Here is a 23284-nt window from a genome sequence, read left to right as displayed (position 1 = left end):
CTGACCTACTCTACTTTCACCGTTTATTGCTCGGTCATGCAACTTACCACCCAAATGAATTTTACCTCCTTTTCTTCTCACTAATAGAGCTTTCATTTGGTGGTATTTCATTGCTGCTGAAATTTTTACTTTTTTTGTTATTAATCGAAATTTCACGATTTTTTTGCAAAAAAATGACATTTTTCACTTTCAGTTGTAAAATTTTGCAAAAAAAAACGACATCCATATATAAATTTTGCTCTAAATTTATTGTTCTACATGTCTTTGATAAAAAAAAAATGTTTGGGTAAAAAAAAAATGGTTTGGGTAAAAGTTATAGCGTTTACAAACTATGGTACAAAAATGTGAATTTCCGCTTTTTGAAGCAGCTCTGACTTTCTGAGCACCTGTCATGTTTCCTGAGGTTCTACAATGGCCAGACAGTAGAAACACCCCACAAATGACCCCATTTCGGAAAGTAGACACCCTAAGGTATTCGCTGATGGGCATAGTGAGTTCATAGAACTTTTTATTTTTTGTCACAAGTTAGCGGAAAATGATGATTTTTTATTTATTTATTTATTTTCTTACAAAGTCTCATATTCCACTAACTTGTGACAAAAAATAAAAACTTCCATGAACTCACTATGCCCATCAGCGAATACCTTGGGGTCTCTTCTTTCCAAAATGGGGTCACTTGTGGGGTAGTTATACTGCCCTGGCATTCTAGGGGCCCAAATGTGTGGTAAGGAGTTTGAAATCAAATTCTGTAAAAAATGACCTGTGAAATCCGAAAGGTGCTCTTTGGAATATGGGCCCCTTTGCCCACCTAGGCTGCAAAAAAGTGTCACACATCTGGTATCTCCGTACTCAGGAGAAGTTGGGCTATGTGTTTTGGGGTGTCATTTTACATATTCCCATGCTGGGTGAGAGAAATATCTTGGCAAAAGACAACTTTTCCCATTTTTTTATACAAAGTTGGCATTTGCCTAAGATATTTCTCTCACCCAGCATGGGTATATGTAAAAAGACACCCCAAAACACATTCCCCACCTTCTCCTGAATACAGAGATACCAGATGTGTGACACTTTTTTGCAGCCTAGGTGGGCAAAGGGGCCCATATTCCAAAGAGCACCTTTCGGATTTCACAGGTCATTTTTTGCAGAATTTGATTTCAAACTCCTTACCACACATTTGGGCCCCTAGAATGCCAGGGCAGTATAACTACCCCACAAGTGACCCCATTTTGGAAAGAAGACACCCCAAGGTATTCGCTGATGGGCATAGTGAGTTCATGGAAGTTTTTATTTTTTGTCACAAGTTAGTGGAATATGAGACTTTGTAAGAAAAAAAAAAAATCATAATTTTCCACTAACTTGTGACAAAAAATAAAAAATTCTAGGAACTCGCCATGCCCCTCACGGAATACCTTGGGGTGTCTTCTTTCCGAAATGGGGTCACATGTGGGGTATTTATACTGCCCTGGCATTCTAGGGGCCCTAAAGCGTGAGAAGAAGTCTGGAATATAAATGTCTAAACAATTTTACGCATTTGGATTCCGTGAGGGGTATGGTGAGTTCATGTGAGATTTTATTTTTTGACACAAGTTAGTGGAATATGAGACTTTGTAAGAAAAAAAAAAAAAATTCCGCTAACTTGGGCCAAAAAAATGTCTGGAGCCTTACAGGGGGGGGGGGGGTGATCAATGACAGGGGGGTGATCAGGGAGTCTATATGGGGTGATCACCCCCCTGTCATTGATCACTCCCCTGTAAGGCTCCATTCAGATGTCCGTATGTGTTTTGCGGATCCGATCCATGTATCCGTGGATCCGTAAAAATCATGCGGACATCTGAATGGAGCTTTACAGGGGGGTGATCAATGACAGGGGGGTAATCAATGACAGGGGGGTGATCAGGGAGTCTATATGGGGTGATCACCACAGTCATTGATCATGCCCCTGTAAGGCTCCATTCAGACGTCCGTATGATTTTTACGGATCCGATCAGTCTATCAGTGGATCTGTAAAAATCATGCGGACATCTGAATGGAGCTTTACAGGGGTGTGATCAATGACAGCGGGGTGATCAGGGAGTCTATATGGGGTGATCAGGGGCTAATAAGGGGTTAATAAGTGACGGGGGGGGTGTAGTGTAGTGGTGTTTGGTGCTACTTTACTGAGCTACCTGTGTCCTCTGGTGGTCGATCCAAACAAAGGGGACCACCAGAGGACCAGGTAGCAGGTATATTAGACGCTGTTATCAAAACAGCGTCTAATATACCTGTTAGGGGTTAAAAAAATCACATCTCCAGCCTGCCAGCGAACGATCGCCGCTGGCAGGCTGGAGATCCACTCTCTTACCTTCCGATCCTGTGAACGCGCGCGCCTGTGTTCGCGCGTTCACAGGAAATCTCGCGTCTCGCGAGAGGACGCGCCGGCGCGTCCAGGAGGAATGAATCAACCACCTCCAGGACGCGTCGCTGCGTACAGCGGTCCGGAGGTGGTTAAAGAAGAAGGCTCCTGCAGATGATGATACTCCTAGACTCATCATACCATTCAGTTCCCAATATCGCAATGTAGAAAGAATTGTAAAGAGGCATTGGAATCATCTATTAAAGGATAGGATTATAGGACCCTATCTCCGTGACACTCCAAATATAGTGTACACTAAAGTCGCCAATTTAGCAGGAAAAGTGGCCCCAACGGTCAAGAACCCCATAACAATAAAAAAGGGGGGAGGAAATTGGTTAGCTACAAAAGGATTTTTTAGATGTGGGAGGTGTGCTAACTGCAAAATTACAAAGTTCCCAAAAAAGAGAGAAAAGGTGCAGTCTACTACCAATTCTTTTACTTTAAACATTAGGGATTGCCTTACGTGTGACACAACGGACGTCATATACCTATTGCAATGCGGATGTGACAAGCAGTACATAGGGAGGACTAAGAGGACTCTCAAGAAGAGAGTATCAGAACACATAGCCAACATAAAAAAGGGCTATGAGGCACACTCCCTTTCTAAACATTTTAAATTAGCACACGGAAGTGACCCGTCAGGACTAATATTTGCAGCTATTGAGAAGGTCAAGAGACCATGGAGAGGAGGCAACCATATTGCGCACATGTCCAGACAGGAGTCGAGGCGTATTTTTGAATTTGAGACCATGATGCCGGGGGGTTTGAATGCTGAGTTGGAGCTTTTTGGCTTTCTATAAGGAGGGGGGGGGGGCCTGTTTGGGGATGGGACATCGAAGTCTGGTCGTATAATCGACGCTCCGATCTCCTCTGCCCACATGCCTCCCTCTCCTATTCCATCTAATCCCTCCACACATCACCCGACATCAGGATCTAGATTCACCGACTCTATGCCTGAACATGAATCATATGCAAGGTTCTCCTCTCCAGAAATATGTATAGCATTCCACCCTGATTTTAAATATTTTAAACATCCAGCGATTATTAAGTTGTTATGTGGAAATAGAGACTGTCATCTCTATTTGGAAATTGTGGTTCATTATGTATAAATCATGGCACAATCCATAATATACAATTAATGTTTTAGTCAGAAATGTACTATTAATTGACCTGATGATTTTATCCTTTATATTCTATTCTATATGTGAGAAGAACTGTATATTTATATAAACAACAGTGTAGTACTATGTATGTATATTTATATAAACAACAGTGTAGTACTATGTATGTATATTTATATATAACATAATAGATATGGATCAGTAACAGGGAATCCGGTCCAGAATTTGGATGTGATGCATCAATAATGTGGACTGATGGGCGTTCGCCTATAAAAGATCAATTCCAAGGCTCACTCCTGAGATCCACTGAGGAAGGGGTTGTCCCCGAAACGCGTATGGTCCCAGGAAGTGAGCGCTAATACCTAAGGAAATCCGACTAATACTACAGGCCTGTCTAAAGAAGCAAAGCAAGCCCGATCTAAAAACCTCCGGCAAGTATACCCAGCTGACCAGCAGGGGGAGCTCCGTCACGTGATACGCCGCACCGACGCCAGCTTCGTCACCACGTGGGACGCTACGTGAAGTGTGAGAAGCAGGGCAGCGGGGGACGCCGTGGAGCGGGAGGCCGGTAAGAGACGCCGAGAATCAGGTGGCGGGCGAGGAGGACACATTAGAATCCGGTAAGCTAACTTATGTTTACCTCTGGACACAATTAGCGCACCTTATAGCCGGCTGGCAGATATATACAGCGCACCAGGGTCACGGACCCAGGGACTATTGAGGTCGATTTGACCTACAGCAATAGGACAACGGTATATTTTTGGACTGCTCTAACTGCATATTGTCATCAAGGAACGGCACGAGTGCACCTTAAGCTCTCCTTTGAAGATACTACAATTATATTGCATTATTACTAAGGACCTATCATCCCTGACATAGAGATATAGATATGGTGGACCAATTACCTACTTCCTTCACATGTATTGATTTTTAGGATTATATTTTACACTGATTGATGTGATTTTATTGTGTGTACTATTTTAACATTTTAAGGATTGCCCATTTTATTTTATTTTGCAGTGTAGATATCCAATTAAAGTAATTGATTATTCATTCCACCATTCATGTGTGTTCCCTTGTGCAGAGAGTGCCCCTCTTAAATTTGTAAGTAACGCAACTGTGGCGAAACAATACCAACAATATCATATAGCCACATAGCGTTTATTGGCCTTGCAAATCAGTACAGTGGAGTGGATCACGTATTCATACACATTAATTCATTTAACAGTATCACGGACCAGAGTGCATTTGTATACCACGTCTATCGCTATGATACAGGGTGACTGGCAGTGAAGTTATAATACACAGAGTTTATTACACACTGAGGTGATTGCGCCGTCAGCAATCACCTGGAGTCATTGTGATAGTTGGACTTGGTGCAATAATCAGTGTTGTGTATGATTCCTATTTTAACATATTGAGTGTTTTATTTATTGTTTATATATTTTATTGGCGCCTTTTATGTAATGTAATGTGTTCATGATGTATTTTAAGTAGTTTGATCAAATATAATAAAATTTTGGAAATTTATTATAGTTCCATACTTCATTTATTATCTATTTGGATCCAGATAGTTGAGTGCCCCCTATTTCCATATATATATCACAGTTTCTATTTACTGCGATCAGGGGTAGGTCGCCAGGGTTGGCACCGCAACCAGGTGATACAGGAGGTCGATCCACTGTAATATACTAATTTTTCATGCTGATTATACAGCCACCACTAGAGGGAGCTCACTACATACAGATTATACAGCCACCACTAGAGGGAGCTCACTACATACAGATTCTACAGTCACCACTAGAGGGAGCTCACTACATACAGATTATACAGCCACCACTAGAGGGAGCTCACTACATACAGATTATACAGCCACCACTAGAGGAAGCTCACTACATACAGATTATACAGCCACCACTAGAGGGAGCTCACTACATACAGATTATACAGCCACCACTAGAGGGAGCTCACTACATACAGATTATACAGCCACCACTAGAGGGAGCTCACTACATACAGATTATACAGCAACCACTAGAGGGAGCTCACTACATACAGATTATACAGTCACCACTAGGGGGAGCTCACTACATACAGATTATACAGTCACCACTAGAGGGACCTCACTACATACAGATTATACAGCCACCACTAGGGGGCGCTCATTACATACAGATTATACAGTCACCACTAGAGGGAGCTCACTATATACAGATTATACAGCCACCACTAGAGGGAGCTCACTACATACAGATTATACAGCCACCACTAGGGGGAGCTCACTACATACAGATTATACAGCCACCACTAGAGGGAGAACACTACATACAGATTATACAGCCACCACTAGGGGAAGCTCACTACATACAGATTATACAGCCACCACTAGAGGAGCTCACTACATACAGATTATAGTCACCACTAGGGGGAGCTCACTACATACAGTTCATACAGTCACCACTAGAGGGAGCTCACTACATACAGATTATACAGCCACCACTAGAGGGAGCTCACTACATACAGATTATACAGTCACCACTAGGGGGAGCTCACTACATACAGTTCATACAGTCACCACTAGAGGGAGCTCACTACATACAGATTATACAGCCACCACTAGAGGGAGCTCACTACATACAGATTATACAGCCACCACTAGAGGGAGATCACTACATACAGATTATACAGCCACCACTAGAGGGAGCTCACTACACACAGATTATACAGCCACCACTAGAGGGAGCTCACTACATACCGATTATACAGCCACCACTAGAGGGAGCTCACTACATACAGATTATACAGCAACCACTAGAGGGAGATCACTACATACAGATTATACAGCCACCACTAGAGGGAGCTCACTACATACAGATTATACAGCCACCACTAGAGGGAGCTCACTACATACAGATTATACAGCCACCACTAGAGGAAGCTCACTACATACAGATTATACAGCTACCACTAGAGGGAGCTCACTACATACAGACTATACAGCCACCACTAGAGGGAGCTCACTACATACAGATTATACAGTCACCACTAGAGGGAGCTCACTACACACAGATTATACAGCCACCACTAGAGGGAGCTCACTACATACAGATTATACAGTCACCACTAGAGGGAGCTCACTACACACAGATTATACAGTCACCACTAGAGGGAGCTAACTACATACAGATTATACAGCTACCACTAGAGGGAGCTCATTACATACAGTTTATACAGCCACCACTAGAGGGAGCTCACTACATACAGATTATACAGTCACCACTAGAGGGAGCTCACTACATACAGATTATACAGCCACCACTAGAGGGAGCTCACTACACACAGATTATACAGCCACCACTAGAGGGAGCTCACTATATAGAGATTTTATTACATGACACGGAGGCTCCTATTGCATTCTCTTTCTTTACTGAAATTTCTATAGCAGCACAGAAAAAGAAGAAAAAACTTTACCACACAGGGTAACCATGGCAACAAGCCCTCCCCTAACCCAGTAGAAGAGTCCTGGTATCAAACATCTCCTCCTCTTTCTTTGCTGCTCCACATCAGATAAGTAGCACTTTTTTCTCTTGTGTAGCTAGATTTTATATACTGTGATATTAATTTTGATATCTGTCAGGGGGGGTTGTTCCCCTTTCTGGGGTAGTGTTTTCTTTTATCTAGGTTCCGTTTTACTGTGCCCTGCTGTGGTTTTATTAACCTTTTGGCTGCGTTTCTGGTTATTATCCCAGGGATTGTTCCCTTCAGTCTGCCTTCCCCCCTTATTCTTATTTGTTTTTTCCTCTCAGCGCTTCAGCGTTCAGCGCTTCCCCCCTACTCCCTTCCTTGCGGCGCTCACCTTATTCGGCCGCTGTCTTCTGCTTCTGAATCCACTCCCCCTCGCCATCTTTGCCTGCCCTTCTTCTTCCCTGCTCGCTTTCCCGCTTCTTCTCGTCGGGCGGCGCGCTCTTTTCAGTCCTACCCGGAAGTCTCGTTTGTTCTCGCGAGACTACGCCTGTCTGTCCCTGCAGTTACCGGATTCGGCTGCTCCGATCCTCTCCTGCCGATTCACGTCTGTTATTCATGCTTAGTTTCTAAGTATTTATACTTTCTTCTGTTGTTCTTACATTATATTGTCTACAGTCGGCTATTGCCTATTTTATTCATTATGGCTGAGGGAAATATTATTAACCCTTCCCTACCTGGGGGCCCTGAGGAGGTTGTATCCCCTCCTTCTCTACTCCATAGTGCCCCTGCTGTTTCTATGCCTCTACAGGCTTCTGATTTGCAGCGCTCTGTTACTGCTGCCATTCAAGCCGCCATGGGCTCTGTATCCAGCGCCATATCCTCCTCTATATCTGAGGCACTTAGGGGTCATTCATCTAAACGTCAGCATCGCCCTGCCCGTCAGCACAGTCACTCTGTGCCTGAGCCCACCGCCTCCAGAAACCCTATGACTGGTGTGCTAAAATCCACCACTGAGAGCGCACAGATATCGCGCAAAAGAGCCCATGCCCGCCGGGCAGCAAAGGCGAGGCCTTGGAAATGCGCCAGAGCGCAGCCAGAACCCGATTCTGAATCGGATGTATTTTCTGATGAGGAGGCTAGTTTACAGGATGTTTCTTCTGCTGAAGAAGGGCTTGATTTTGTAGATAAGGTCCTCCCGGGCACCTCTTCCACCTTGGTGGACCCTATGGTCTCTCCTGTCCCACCCCCTACTTCTACTTCAGCGGTCCTTGACCCATCCGGAGAGTCCCTCTTTGACCCTGATGCTCTGCATCACCCTAGCTCTGCCGAGTGGCTGCCATCTGATCATGTGGCTAGATACTTGGAATCCCGGGTTCGCCATCCCTTATCCAAGGAGGCGAGAAATAAATTACGGGCTGAATGTCCCAGGCCCATTATTCCTAACAAAGTGGGCGAAACACCTTCGGTAGATCCGAAAATGACCCAATTCCTGGCTAAGTCCGGGTGGAACCCGCGTAGGGGTTTGGAGTCGGCCCTGAAGGCCTGTCAAGATAAATTGCTTGACGTTTTAGGTCCTCTGACCAAAATATTTGAGATGGCAGAAGCTGCCAGAACCCAAAACCTGGCCATTGACCCAGAGGAGCTTAGTGGATGGGTTCAGAGAGCCGTGTGTATTACCAGCAATGTCAATACCTCTCTATCCATCGAGAGGAGAAAGGCCATATTATTTAAAATAGAGCCGAAGCTCTCAAATTTGGCTCTTACTGAGGCCGGCAAGGACGCCCAGGGCCTTCTATTCGGGGACTCCTTTATTAAGGACCTCGGTCGCTTTGTAGGGGCCTTCACTGCACTCGATAAGGCTCAATCGTCCATGAAACGTGTTTTCCATGGGCGGGTCTCTTCTAGGGCCGGCAGCTCCAGGGGCCGCCTGTCTGGCCGTACATCGTTCCAGTCCCGCGGCTCTGCGGGTCGAGGCTCCTACCCATTCCGTGCCTCCCAGGACTCAAGACAGCCTCCGGCATTCTTCCCGTCCCGTGGTTCCTCTTGGAGATCCAGAGGCCCCAGAGGTTCTTCCTACCGTCAACCCCTCGGTAAGTCATCCTCTGTATTCTTCAGCAATTTGGATAGGAGGCAGACTCCATAATTTTTCCCATGTTTGGTTGACTGTCACCACAGACCCTTGGGTCTTAGCTACGGTTCAGGGGTTTCATATAGAATTGATTGTTCCATCTGTTCAGATCCCTGTTCCCCATCCCGTTTGTCTTCCATTTCAGAAACAACGCCTTCTACACCTAGAATTGTTTTCTCTTTATCAGAAGGGCGCAATAGAACAAGCTCCCCCTACTCCTGCGGGTGTCATCAGCAGCATCTTCCTGGTGGCCAAGAAGGACGGCCAAATGCGTCCGGTAATAAATCTCTGTCCCCTGAATCGCTATGTCCGCTACCGCCATTTCAAAATGGAGGGCATTCATCTTCTCCGGGACATGCTCCTCTTCAACGATTGGATGGCCAAGCTCGATTTGAAAGACGCCTACCTGACGGTTCCGGTAGCGGATTCCTCCAGGGACCTGTTGCGTTTCCATTGGTGCGGCGAAACTTGGAGATTCACATGTCTTCCATTCGGCCTATCATCAGCCCCTTGGTGCTTCACCAAACTGATGCGGCCGGTTGTGGCCTTCCTCCGCAGTCGGGGAATTCGTCTAGTTATTTACCTGGACGACATCCTTCTCATGGCCCAGGATCGCAACCATCTTTTGGAGCACCTGTCGACTTCTATGGATCTTCTTTCCCGGTTAGGTTTTCTCATCAACCGGGAGAAATCTTGTCTTGTCCCGTCTCGTTCCATGGAGTTTCTGGGCTTCCGAATCGACTCTGCCTCAGAGTCCCTCAGTCTTCCTTCCGCCAAGGTTCGATCTATTCGCAGGGAACTTCACCGGACGTTGACTCTCCCGCAAGTCTCGCTACGCCAGCTTGCCCGAGTGATAGGCCTTCTATCCGCTTCCATTCAGGCGGTCTTCCCGGCTCCGTTACACTACCGAGCTCTTCAACACCTCAAACTTGCACACCTTCGTGCCGGTGCTACGTACGAGGACCTGATTTTTCTGGACAGAGAGACCAAGGACGAGCTTCGGTGGTGGATCCACAATCTGGAGGCCTGGAACGGCAAGGCTATCTTCGGTCCGCTCCCGGACTTCACGATAGAGTCGGACGCCAGTCCCTCGGGCTGGGGTGCCTACTGCAACGGGGTGACCACTGGCGGGCGTTGGTCCCCTGCGGAGACGAATCTGCACATCAATTCTCTGGAGTTGCTGGCTGGCTCCTTCGCGATTCGCAGCTTCACGAATGGTATGGCCAACGCGTGTGTGAGACTGCGGATGGACAATATCTCGGCGGTGCGTTATGTCAACGCCATGGGAGGAACACGCTCTTCAGCTCTTTCCCAGCTAGCGAGGGACTTCTGGGAGTTTTGCCTGGAGAAGGACAATGTTGTGGCAGAATATCTTCCGGGTTTGCACAACACTCACGCGGACTGGTCCTCTCGTTTTCTGGTGGATTCCAGCGATTGGAGATTAGACGTGAAGATGTTCTCTTCTATTTCTTCTCGATGGGGTCCTATGTGCATCGACCTTTTCGCTTCTCGCCTGAATGCTCAGCTTCCGAGATTCTACAGCTGGAGGCCAGACCCGGACGCGGAGGCGGTGGACGCGTTTCTCCAGAAGTGGACCAGTCGTCTGTCATATGCGTTCCCACCGTTCATGATGATCCCTCGAGTCCTTGCTCAACTGCGTCTTCAGAGAGCCGAGATGGTACTTCTGGTTCCTTTCTGGACGGCCCAGTCATGGTTCCCTCAACTTCTGGAGTGTCTAATCCAACCTCCCTTGCTCCTGCCGTCTCTCCCAGACCTTCTACTCGATCCGTCAGGTTACCAACATCCGCTCGTTTTGGACGGGTCTCTACGCCTGATCGCGTGCAGAGTTTCAGGGGTTCCTGGGACGTCTCTGAGGTTCCGGAAGCAACTAGACGCCTTTTGGAGAGCGCATGGGCTCCGGGGACTAGGAGATCCTACCGTGCTGCCTGGCGATCTTGGTCTGACTGGTGCCTGGCAGGGAACTTGGATCCCGTATCAGCCCCTGTAACTGAGATCTTGAAGTTCCTCACTTCTCTGTTTAAGTCGGGTAAGGCTTACCGAACAATTAACTTGTTCCGTTCTTCCATTCCTGCCTATCATTCGGGTTTTGACGGTCGCCCGGCTGGGCAACACCCCTTGGTCTGTCGTCTTCTCAGGGGTTCCCGTCTTTCCCGTCCACCTTGTCCTCGATTTTCTTGTACCTGGGACGTTTCCTTGGTTCTTTCCCTTTTTTCTTCCTGGCCCTCCAATGACCAGCTCTCCTTGCGTCAGTTGTCTGCAAAGTTGGTCACTTTGTTTTGTTTGATTTCATGTAAGCGGGTTTCCGATGTCAGGGCCTTAGATTATGATGCTAGATCTTTTACGCCTGAAGGTGTTGTTTTTAACATTTCGCGGCGTACTAAAACCAACATTAGATTGGTTTCTTACCCTAGCTTTCCCGAGGTTCCTGCCCTTTGTCCAGTTGCTTGCCTACAGGTATATGAGGCCCGCACGTTTCCTCATCGGTCTTCGGCATCGCCGGAATTATTTCTGTCGTATCGGCGTCCATTCGCTCCAGTCACTTGTGTTACCTTATCCAGATGGGTTAAGTGGATTATGTCCTTAGCGGGTTTGGATACTTCTGTGTTCACGGCTCATTCCACTAGAGGCGCTGCTTCTACATCTATGGCGGTCGCTGGTGCCCGTTTGGAGGATATTCTTCGTGTGGCTAACTGGTCTCGAGTTTCCACATTTCGTGAGTTTTATTTCCGTCCATCCACTCATGTATTTTCTTCTGTTATTCAACAACTTTAAACTTGCAACAGGAGCCTCCGTGTCATGTAATAAAATTGCATGATTTTCCTAGTTTATGACGTAAAGTCATGATTTTAATAAGGACACGGAGGCGAGTATTGCCCCTCCCATATTTATATTCTCCCACCCTCATTGTCTATATTTGCTATTTGGTGATATTCTTATTATTACTGTTACGCTATATCATACTTCATGTTGCTTAATATTTATTTATATGCTTATTCTGCTTTACTACAGTACTGATCTGTCCTTATCGCTATGCAGTACATTTGGCTTGCATTGATTTTACATTATCTATGTTCTCTTGTCTGTTTTTTCCTTAGGATAACAGCACTGGCGTTCTTGGTGCCTGAGATCAAGTTTGGCTCTGTTGCCTTGTCTCTACAATCATCCCGGTTGGATGTTTTCGGATTGGGATCTTCGTGTTTGGATTCGGTCTTGCTGTCATCACGGTTTTGAGGATGTGCCTTCATCAAAGAAAGAGGAGGAGATGTTTGATACCAGGACTCTTATACTGGGTTAGGGGAGGGCTTGTTGCCATGGTTACCCTGTGTGGTAAAGGTTTTTCTTCTTTTTCTGTGCTGCTATAGAAATTTCAGTAAAGAAAGAGAATGCAATAGGAGCCTCCGTGTCTTTAATAAAATCATGACTTTACGTCATAAACTAGGAAAATCATGCAATTTTATTACAAGACCCGGATCCTCCTATTGCTATTCTCCTTCTTTACTCTGACAAATAGCAGCAAAGAAAAATTGAACACGTGATCAGCCCCTCCCCATAGTCCCAGTATAACAGGCAACTCCGCCTGCATATCCTCCTCTTTCTTTGCTGCTGACCGCAGAGATAAGTACTTGTGATTGCTCTTGATTTCTGGCGTTTTATTGTATATATATTTATATATTTATCCTTACAGGTCTTATTGTATTTCTATTTTGTCCTTAAGGGGGTTACTCCCCCCGTTCTGTATCTATAACTTGTGCCTTTTTCCTCTAGGGGGTTGCTTGCCCCGCTCTCTTCTGCGCTTAGTCGGCTATTGCCTTTCCTTCCTTACCGCTCCGACTCCCTTTCTGCGTCCGTCTCCCGCCGTTTTAGTTTGTCATCTTCTCCCCTTGCCGCCGCTGCGCCCTCCGGCCTCAGCTTCCGCGCGCGCCCGAGATCTCGGGCGCCTCCTCTTCCGGCCATCTCCTGTTGCGGCATTCCGGAGCTCGGCTGCCTCGGCCCACCTTGGGGGATTACCGGCAGGTTTTTTTTTCTTACTTTTGCCCGGTGTTTTTTCCTTAATTCTTCTATTCTGGCCTGGGGTAAATCCTCTTGCCAGCAGCTGTGAGTTTTTTCTTCTGATTTTTTCTGTTAGTGAGACATTCAATATGCCTAATACAACACCCATTGGGCAAGGTCCAGAAGAGGTAGATATCCCTCATGCAGAATTAAACCCTTCTTGGGAGGATTGTCAGGCTGTTATATCCCCTAATGCTCAATCCCTGGCCCTACAGGCATCATTATCTAATGCCATCGCAGCAGCTATGGGATCTATGACTTCTGTCATATCCCAATCCATTGCCCAGGCCCTAGCTACCCATCCAACTGCCTCACAAATCCCGCAGCCCGCTATGGCTTCTGAGCCAGCCGGGCCAGTGCCATCTGCCTCCAGAAAACGTGTTACTGGTGATGATGTTTCCACTAATGTTGGCGCGCTAGGTCTGCGCAAAAGAGCCTGTACGCGTCAGGCAGAACGTATGCGAAATTGAAAATGTGCTAGAGCACAGCAAGATGTGGATTCTGACTCTGAGGTCGGATCCGATGAGGAGGCTATAGTAGACGCCTTTGAGGAGGCAGAGGAGGACCCCTCCGGGGTCATGGATTCTAACCCCCTACCCGGGTGTAGTTCCCTGATTGCTGCTGCAGATGTCAATCCTGCATCTTTAACGGATCCCTCAGGGGAACCTTTATTTGACCCGGATTCACTCCACCATCCTCAGTCGGCAGAGTGGTTACCATTGGATCACGTATCCAAATACTTGGAGGCTCGCGTGCGCTGCCCTCTTTCCAAAGAGGCACGCAACAAGCTTAGGGCAGAATGCCCCAGGCCCATCATTCCCAATAGGGTTTGCGAGACTCCATCTGTAGACCCCAAAATGACACAGTTCCTCACTAAATCCGGTTGGAATCCACGTAAGGGTCTGGAGTCGGCTTTACGCTCCTGTCAGGACAAGCTCCTTGACATTTTCGGCCCTCTGGCGAAGTTATTCGACCTAGCCGAAGCGGCTAGGGCCGAGGACAGGCAGGTAGATCCTGTTGAGCTGCGCGAATGGGTTCAACGCGCAATTTGTATAGCGGGCAACGTTAATACGTCCCTGGCTATTGAAAGGCGTAAAGCCATATTATTCAAGATAGAGCCTAAGTTGTCCAACCTAGCGCTTACGGAGGCTGGGAAGGAGGCCCAGGGCCTGTTATTTAGCGAGTCCTTTATCAAGGACCTAGGACGATTTGTTGGGGCTTTTACTGCTCTTGATAAAGCCCAGAGTTCGATGAAACAGGTTTTTCATGGTAGGGTCTCTACCAGGGCCGGCAGTTTCAGGGGCAGCCAGTCCGGCCGTGCCCATTTTCAATCCCATGGTACGGGTCGAGGCTCCTTCTCCCAGAGACCTGCATTTCAGGAACAAAGACGAGAGTCAACATCTTTTTTCCCTTCCCGGGGAGGATCCTGGCGATCAAGAGGCTACAGAGGAAACCCTAGTTCCAGACGCCCTTACGGTAAGACGGCCACCTCATTTCAATTCTTTGAATGTTTATGTAGGGGGTAGACTCCGTCTTTTTTCTCGAGTTTGGTCTCACATCACCTCGGACCAATGGGTCCTAACCACGGTCAGGGGTTTCCACATCGAACTTACGACTTTCCCACTGTCCATTTCGCCTCCACGCTCTGTGGTGCTGTCGGAGGCGAGCCAAATACTGGTGGACACCGAATTATCGGATCTATTCCGCAAGGGAGCCATAGAGCCAGCCCCGGGATCCCCATATGGGATAATAAGCAACATTTTCCTGGTGGCAAAGAAAGGGGGCAAAATGCGGCCCGTCATCAATTTACGTGCCCTCAACGCGTTCGTCATATACCGCCACTTCAAGATGGAGGGCATCCATCTTCTTCGAGACTTACTGCAGGTGAGCGACTGGATGGTCAAACTGGACCTAAAAGACGCTTATCTAACGGTCCCAGTAGAGGACGCGTCCAGGAGCCTCCTCTGTTTCTCCTGGAAAGACAGGATTTGGCGGTTTACGTGCCTCCCATTCGGCCTCTCATCGGCTCCATGGTGCTTTACCAAGCTGATGCGCCCGGCCATGGCCTGGCTACGCAGTCGGGGAGTTCGCCTCATCGTGTACCTGGACGAGCATCCTGATCATGGCTCAAGATCGTTCGGTGTTGCTGGACCACCTTCGTTGGACCATGGATCTTCTATCCGGCCTGCTCAACCAGGAGAAATCCTGTCTCACCCCGTCTCACAAAATGGAGTTCCTCGGGTTCATGGTGGATTCCACGGCAGGGACCCTCAGCCTACCATCGGCCAAGATTCGGTCTATTCGGAAAGAGTTGCACAGAGCGAGGTCTTCTACTCAGATCCCACTGCGTCAACTGGCAAGGATAATCGGTCTTCTAGCCTCGTCTATTCAGGCGGTATTCCCAGCCCCGCTCCATTACCGGGCACTGCAACGTCTGAAGATTTCTCATCTGCGGACGGGGGCTTCCTATGCAGATTGGATCTCATTGGACGAGGAGACCAAGGAAGAGCTATCCTGGTGGATCCACAACTTACACGCCTGTAACGGCAAGGCTATTTTTGGTCATCGTCCGGATTTCACGGTGGACTCGGATGCCAGCCCTGTCGGGCTGGGGGCACACTGCGAGGGTTAGGGTTAGGGTTAGGGTTAGAGACCGAAGCGGTATTCCACATCAATGCGCTGGAGCTGTTGGCGGGTTCGTTCGCAATCAAGAGTTTTACAAGGAACACGGCCAGATCGTGCATTCAGTTACGCATGGACAATGTGTCGGCAGTGCGTTACATCAATGGCATGGGCGGAACCCGTTCCACCATATTATCACGTTTGGCGAAGGACTTCTGGGACTACTGCCTATCCAAGGATTTGATGGTTTTGGCGGAATATCTTCCGGGCGTCCACAACATTCACGCGGATTGGAGCTCTCGTTATCTATCGGACTCCAGCGATTGGCAGTTAGATCCAACGGTATTCCTTTCCTTAACATCGATTTGGGGGCCTTTCTGCATCGACCTGTTTGCCTCCCGCCTGAACACGCAACTGCCGCGGTTCTACAGCTGGCGCCCGGACCCGGAAGCCGAAGCGGTGGATGCATTTCTGCAGGATTGGTCCAAGGGCCTCCTCTACGCGTTTCCTCCGTTCCAACTGATTCCCCGGACCCTGATTCAAGTCCGCCGTTACGTTGCCGATCTGACACTTCTGGTCCCATTCTGGAGCTCCCAATCGTGGTTTCCCCACCTTCTGGAGATGATGATAGAGATCCCGCTGCTGCTCCCGATGTCTCAGACTCTCCTCCGCGGCCCGCATCACCAACCGCATCCTCTACTCTTGGACGGATCCCTGCGCCTGTTGGCGTGTCGAATTTCAGGGGACCCTGGGAGGTCCCGGGAGTTTCGGGGACAGCTAAAGTCCTTTTGGAGAACGCATGGACCCCAGGAACCAGAATGTCTTACAGGTCAGCCTGGGGATCTTGGGCTAGCTGGTGCTTGGCTCGGGACTTGGATCCCGTTTCAGCACCTGTGACGGAGATTTTACATTTCCTGTCTTCCCTCTTTGACCAAGGCAAGGCCTATCGCACGATCAGCCTGTTCAGATCGGCCATATCAGCGTCTCATCAAGGCTTTGACGGTACTCCGGCGGGTCAACACCCTTTGGTCTGCCGTCTCTTGCGCGGCTCGCGTATGTCTCGTCCTCCAAGACCTAGGTTTTCTGCCACTTGGGACGTGTCATGTGTCCTCTCATTCTTGGCCTCAGAATTCAGACCTTTCCCTTAGGCAACTGTCTGCGAAGCTTGTCACCCTTTTCTGTTTGGTTTCCTGCAAGCGGGTTTCAGACGTCCGGGCTTTGGATCATGATGCCCGCTCGTACACCCCGGATGGCATCACTTTCGACATCTCTAGGAGGACAAAGACCCACATACGGTCGGTCTCGTACCCTGATTTTCCGGCCTCGCCTTCGCTTTGTCCCGTGGCATGCCTCAAGGAATATGAAGCTCGCACTTCTCCTCATCGATCTCGGGAGTTTCCTCAGCTCTTCCTTTCTACTATTCGCCCTTTTGCTCCAGTGACGACTCCCACGCTGGCAAGGTGGATGAAGTGGGTCATGGAATTGGCGGGTGTAGACACATCAATTTTCACAGCACATTCCGCTAGGGGGGCATCCACTACCTCTTTGGCGGTTTCCGGCGCTAGACTGGAGGACATTTTAAAGTTGGCTGATTGGTCCAGAGTTTCCACGTTCAGGGCAGTGGCGTACCTCCAATAGAGGCAGACCACGCAGCTGCTATGGGGCCCCTGGGGGAAGGGGGCCCGCAGTGGAGGATAGGCCCCGCCCACTAATTACACTTGTATGGCTACCTGAGAAAGTAAGAGGTGGCGAAGGACCTTTGGTGATGTCATCAACCATGTGACCAGTGCAGGAAGCCAATGAATAGCAGAGCAGCAGAAGTCTAAAGGACCTTTGGTGATGTCATCATCATGTGACCAGTGCAGAGGACTGGTGAAAGACCTGTGGCATATCACTGTGAGGGGGCGGAGCTTCTGTGTGGTGCCTGAAGGAGAGGTTAGTGGTGTTCTGGGATAACATAACATCCTAGAAAAGCTGGGAGTTGTAGTTCTGTCCTATTATATGTTTCTCAATGCAATTTAAACGTATGCCCTAGTACAGGCTGGTAATGCTGGGAGTTGTAGTTCTCTCCTCTTATACCCCCTCTTTGGAATGTATACTGATGACCCATAATAAGTCTGGCCATACTGGGGGTTATAGTTATTTCTTTTTAAAGCTCTTACCTGGTACAACTAGATGATGTCCTATAATCTGGACATGCTGAGAGTTGTAGTTCTCTTTTCTTAGGCTGGATTCTCATCACAGTTTAGTTTTCCGTTTTGCATGCAGGACTTTTTTCTGTCTAAAATAACGGATCTCCGACAGAAATGGCATAAACGGATGCGGAATGTGCAGAACTGATGCTTGAAATACAGGATCATTTTTTTTTCTTTCTTTTTCTGTTTATCTGACGGATCAGAAGAACTGAAAACTAAACGGTGATATGAACCCGGCCTTATACTCTGTGTGATATCTACTTGTATCTGATCATAACAGCCTGGACATGCTGGGAGTTGTAGTTCTCTCCACTTTCACCTCTCCCTGTGTTGCTCCCTAATTTCCAATAATAATAATCTGGTGATGATGATGAGACTTGTAGTTCCCTTGTCACTATTATAATGTTCTGCAGCAGCTGAGGTGTGTATTACTTCTTCACTTCTGTGCTGGTGACGGTCGCTGTTCTGCCGTCATAGGAGCACAACAACGAAAATCACTGCAGTTCCGGATCTGGCACTTCATGGACGACAACACCTGACGGATCCCGCTGACTATGATGAGATCTGTCAGGTTTCCATCTTCCAGGCTATAAAATTGTGTCCAGCATTTATGACCTGATCCACGAATGAGGCCCCAACACAGATGTGAACGAAGCTTTATATGTTCTGCAGCAGCTGAGGTATGCATTAGGAGGTTCTGACAGTTCATAAGGCAAGGGGGGCCATGGTGGCTCTGGTATACTATTATGCCAGCACCACCATAGCACCCCCTGTGTGCTGCTTATAGTGGACCCTATGACGGATCTCAATACCGGAAAATAGAAACGCAAGTGTGAAAGTAGCTCCTAATGTCTACACGGCTGCAACTGCTGGGGGTATGGCAGGGGAGAAGCCAGGGCAGGTGGTGGGATGGGCCAGTGGACGGAGTTAGTGGGGCCCCATTAAGATTCTTGCTATGGGGCCCAAGGATTTCTATGTACGCCCCTGGTTCAGGGAATTTTATTTTAGACCAATTCCTCATGTTTTCTCATCAATCATTGATAACATGTCTTAAACTTTGAACTCGCAATAGGAGCCTCCGGGTCTTGTAATAAAATCAGATGATTTTCCTATTTCATGGCGTAGAGTCATGATTTTAATAAAGACACGGAGGCGAGTATTGCCCACCCTATGTTTTTCCCTCCCTATGTTTATATTTATTTAGACTGTGGACGGTGTTGATTTGTTGTCATATGCATTATGGTTTTAACTCTGAGTTTTTTCTCGAGTAGGTTTTTCGCAACCATTTGGTTTTGGATACAGTTTACCAATTCGTTTCTATCATTCTCTTTTTTCAACTTTCAGGTTGAGACCGGCCTGGTGTGCAGTTTTCATTGGACTACATCGTGGTTCTGAGGGTCGGCAGTTCGGTTCCAGCCGATCGTTTCGATGTGGACAGGACGAGGAGCATCCGTCAACGGATTGGTTCCAGTTGCTCTTGGTTCGCTTCCGGACGGAAGGTGTTTTTCCCATGATGTTCTGGGACTGTTGGTTTTTTCCGGTTCAGTTTGGACTTTTGGACTCAGTTTACAAAGAAAGAGGAGGATATGCAGGCGGAGTTGCCTGTTATACTGGGACTATGGGGAAATCATCTGATTATACAGCCACCATAAGAGGAAACTCACTGCATACAGATTATACAGCCACCACTAGAGGGAGCTGACTACATACAGATTATACAGTCACCACTAGGGGGAGCTCACTACATACAGATTATACAGCCACCACTAGAGGGAGCTCACTACATACAGATATATACAGCCACCACTAGAGGGAGCTCAGTACATAGAGATTATACAGCCACCACTAGAGGAGCTCACTACATACAGAATATACAGCCACCACTAGAGGGAGCTCCCTACATACAGATTATATACAGCCACCACTAGAGGGAGCTCACTACATACAGATTATACAGCCACCACTAGAGGGAGCTCCCTACATACAGATTATATAGCCACCACTAGAGGGAGCTCACTACATACAGATTATACAGCCACCACTAGAGGGAGCTCACTACATACAGATTATACAGCCACCACTACAGGGAGCTCACTACATACAGATTATACAGTCACCACTAGAGGGAGCTCACTACATACAGATTATACAGCCACCACTAGAGGGAGCTCACTACATACAGATTATACAGCCACCACTACAGGGAGCTCACTACATACATATTATACAGCTACCACTAGAGGGAGCTCACTACATGCAGAGTATAAACAGCCACCACTAGAGGAAGTTCACTACATACAAATATCACAGCCGCCACTAGAGGGAGCTCATTACATACAGTTTATACAGCCACCACTAGAGGGAGCTCACTACATACAGATTATACAGCCACCACTAGGGGGAGCTCACTATATACAGATTATACAACCACCACAAGAGGGATCTCAGAGCATACAGATTATACAGTCACCACTAGAGGTCACTACATACAAATTATACAGCCACCGCTATTAGGAGCTCACTATATACAGAATGTAAAGCAACCACTAGGGGGAACAGTCACCACTAGAGGAAGCTCACTAAATACATATTATACAGCCACCACTAAGGGGGAGCTCACTACATGCAGATTTAACAGCCACCACTAGAGGCAGCTCACTACATACTTATTATACAGCCACCACTAAAGGGAGCTCACTGCATACAGACACATACCCACCACAAGAGGGAACTCCCAATATATAGTCAACTGAAGGGAAGGCTCACTACATACACATTATACAGTCACCACTAGAGGGAGCTCAGGGCATACAGATTATACAGTCACCACTAGAGGGAGCTCACTACATACAGATTATACAGCCACCACTAGAGGAAGCTCACTACATACAGATTATACAGTCACCACTAGGGGAAGCTTACTACATACTCATTATACAGCCACCACTAGAGGGAGCTCACTACATACAAATATATAACCACCACAAGACAGAACTCCCAACATATAGACAACAGAAGGGAAGGCTTACTACATACAAATTATACACCCACCAGTAGAGGGAGCTCACTACAACAGATTATACAGCCACCACTAGAGGGAGCGCACTACATACAAATTATACACCCACCAGTAGAGGGAGCTCACTACATACAGACTATAAAACCACCACTAGAGGGAGCTCACTATATATAGATTATACAGCCATCACTAGAAGGCACTTACTACATACAAATTATATAGCCACCAATAAAAGGAGCTCACTACATACAGATCATGCAGCCAACACTAGAGGGAGCTCACTACGCACTGATTATGTAGCCACCACTAAAGGGGACTCGTCACATAGTGGAGGCTGTATAATCTGTATGTAGTGAGCTCCCTCTAGTGGTGGCTGTATAATCTGTATGTAGTGAGCTCCCTCTAGTGGTGGCTGTATAATCTGTATGTAGTGAGCTCCCTCTAGTGGTGACTGTATAATCTGTATGTAGTGAGCTCCCTCTAGTGGTGGCTGCATAATCTGTATGTAGTGAGCTCCCTCTAGTGGTGGCTATATAATCTGTATGTAGTGAGCTTCCTCTAGTGGTGGCTCTATATTCAGTGTGTAGTGAGCTCTCTCTAGTGTTGGCTGTATAATCTATATGTATTAAGCTTTCTTTCCAAGCTCCCTCTACTGGTGGCTGTATAATCTCTATGTACTGAGCTCCCTCTACTGGTGGCTATATGATCTGTTTATAGTGAGCTCCCCCTAGTGCTGGCTGTATAATCTGTATGTAGTGAACTTCCTCTAGTGATGGCTGTATAATCTGTATGTAGTGAGCTCCCTCTAGTGGTGGCTGTATAATCTGTATATAGTGAGCGCCCTCTAGTAGTGACTGTATTATCTGTATGTAGTGAGCTCCCTCTAGTGGTGGCTGTATAATCTGTATGTAGTGAGCTCCCTCTAGTGGTGGCTGTATAATCTGTTGTAGTGAGCTCCCTCTAGTGGTGGCTGTATAATCTGTATATAGTGAGCGCCCTCTAGTGGTGGCTGTATAATCTGTATGTAGTGAGCTCCCTCTAGTGGTGGCTGTATAATCTGTATGTAGTGAGCTCCCTCTAGTGGTGGCTGTATAATCTGTTGTAGTGAGCTCCCTCTAGTGGTGGCTGTATAATCTGTATATAGTGAGCGCCCTCTAGTGGTGGCTGTATAATCTGTATGTAGTGAGCTCCCTCTAGTGGTGACTGTATAATCTGTATGTAGTGCGCTCCCTCTAGTGGTGGCTGTATAATCTGTATGTAGTGAGCTCCCTCTAGTGGTGGCTGTATATATCTGTATGTAGTGAGCTCCCTCTAGTGGTGGCTGTATAATCTGTATATAGTGAGCTCCCCCTAGTGATGACTGTATAATCTGTATGTAGTGAGCTCCCTCTAGTGGTGGCTGTATAATCTGTATGTAGTGAGCTCCCTCTAGTGGTGACTGTATAATCTGTATGTAGTGAGCTCCCTCTAGTGGTGACTGTATAATCTGTATGTAGTGCGCTCCCTCTAGTGGTGGCTGTATAATCTGTATGTAGTGAGCTCCCTCTAGTGGTGACTGTATAATCTGTATGTAGTGAGCTCCCTCTAGTGGTGGCTGTATAATCTGTATGTAGTGAGCTCCCTCTAGTGGTGGCTGTATATATCTGTATGTAGTGAGCTCCCTCTAGTGGTGGCTGTATAATCTGTATATAGTGAGCTCCCCCTAGTGATGACTGTATAATCTGTATGTAGTGAGCTCCCTCTAGTGGTGGCTGTATAATCTGTATGTAGTGAGCTCCCTCTAGTGGTGGCTGTATAATCTGTATGTAGTGAGCTCCCTCTAGTGGTGGCTGTATAATCTGTATGTAGTGATCTCCCTCTAGTGGTGGCTATATAATCTGTTGTAGTGAGCTCCCTCTAGTGGTGGCTGTATAATCTGTATATAGTGAGCGCCCTCTAGTGGTGGCTGTATAATCTGTATGTAGTGAGCTCCCTCTAGTGGTGGCTGTATAATCTGTATGTAGTGAGCTCCCTCTAGTGGTGGCTGTATAATCTGTTGTAGTGAGCTCCCTCTAGTGGTGGCTGTATAATCTGTATATAGTGAGCGCCCTCTAGTAGTGATTGTATAATCTGTATGTAGTGAGCTCCCTCTAGTGATGACTGTATAATCTGTATGTAGTGAGCTCCCTCTAGTGGTGGCTGTATAATCTGTATGTAGTGAGCTCCCTCTAGTGGTGGCTGTATAATCTGTATGTAGTGATCTCCCTCTACTGGTGGCTGTATAATCTGTAT

At 47.3% G+C, this 23284-nt stretch overlaps 1 protein-coding gene across 2 annotated transcripts in view; it reads right to left on the bottom strand.

Annotated features, from left to right (window-relative positions):
* Window positions 1-23284, bottom strand: part of LOC120979630 (vitamin D3 hydroxylase-associated protein-like) — a 150773-nt gene that overhangs the window by 93713 nt on the left and 33776 nt on the right. The window lies entirely within an intron of this gene.

The sequence above is a fragment of the Bufo bufo genome, chromosome 9 (assembly GCF_905171765.1).
Source record: "Bufo bufo chromosome 9, aBufBuf1.1, whole genome shotgun sequence".
Lineage (NCBI taxonomy): Eukaryota > Metazoa > Chordata > Amphibia > Anura > Bufonidae > Bufo > Bufo bufo.
The sequence above is the reverse complement of the archived record's forward strand: the minus strand, read 5'-3'. Positions and strand labels throughout refer to the sequence as shown.